This window comes from Netta rufina, assembly GCF_964035555.1.
Source record: "Netta rufina genome assembly, chromosome: 1".
NCBI classification, from domain to species: domain Eukaryota; kingdom Metazoa; phylum Chordata; class Aves; order Anseriformes; family Anatidae; genus Netta; species Netta rufina.
The window spans coordinates 179,085,809-179,086,117 of record NC_140123.1 but is presented as its reverse complement, the minus strand read 5'-3'; positions in this window follow the sequence as shown (position 1 = coordinate 179,086,117).

The following is a 309-nucleotide window of genomic DNA, read 5'->3' as shown; positions in this document are numbered from 1 at the left end:
CTGAGCATGTCTGAATTAGGCTTATTGCTTTTTTCTATGGCTTGTTACCTAAAGATAATCATGCACCAAGAGAAAATTCAGGAAACAGCCCTGGTGTTTAGTGTGATTTAGGTGAGACTAAAAGCCTGGTGTCTGCCCTAAGAAGAGCCCAGAGAAACAGACCTCACACAGCAGGCATCCTGTAGGCTCCTGTTTACTGCAGGTATGCCAGAGACTCCACTGCTCCAACATCACTGGTCTCTCATACAGGGTCATGCCCAAAGTTTGTCAGGGAGGAAAGGATGGACAGGTTATGTTGCAGTACAGCCA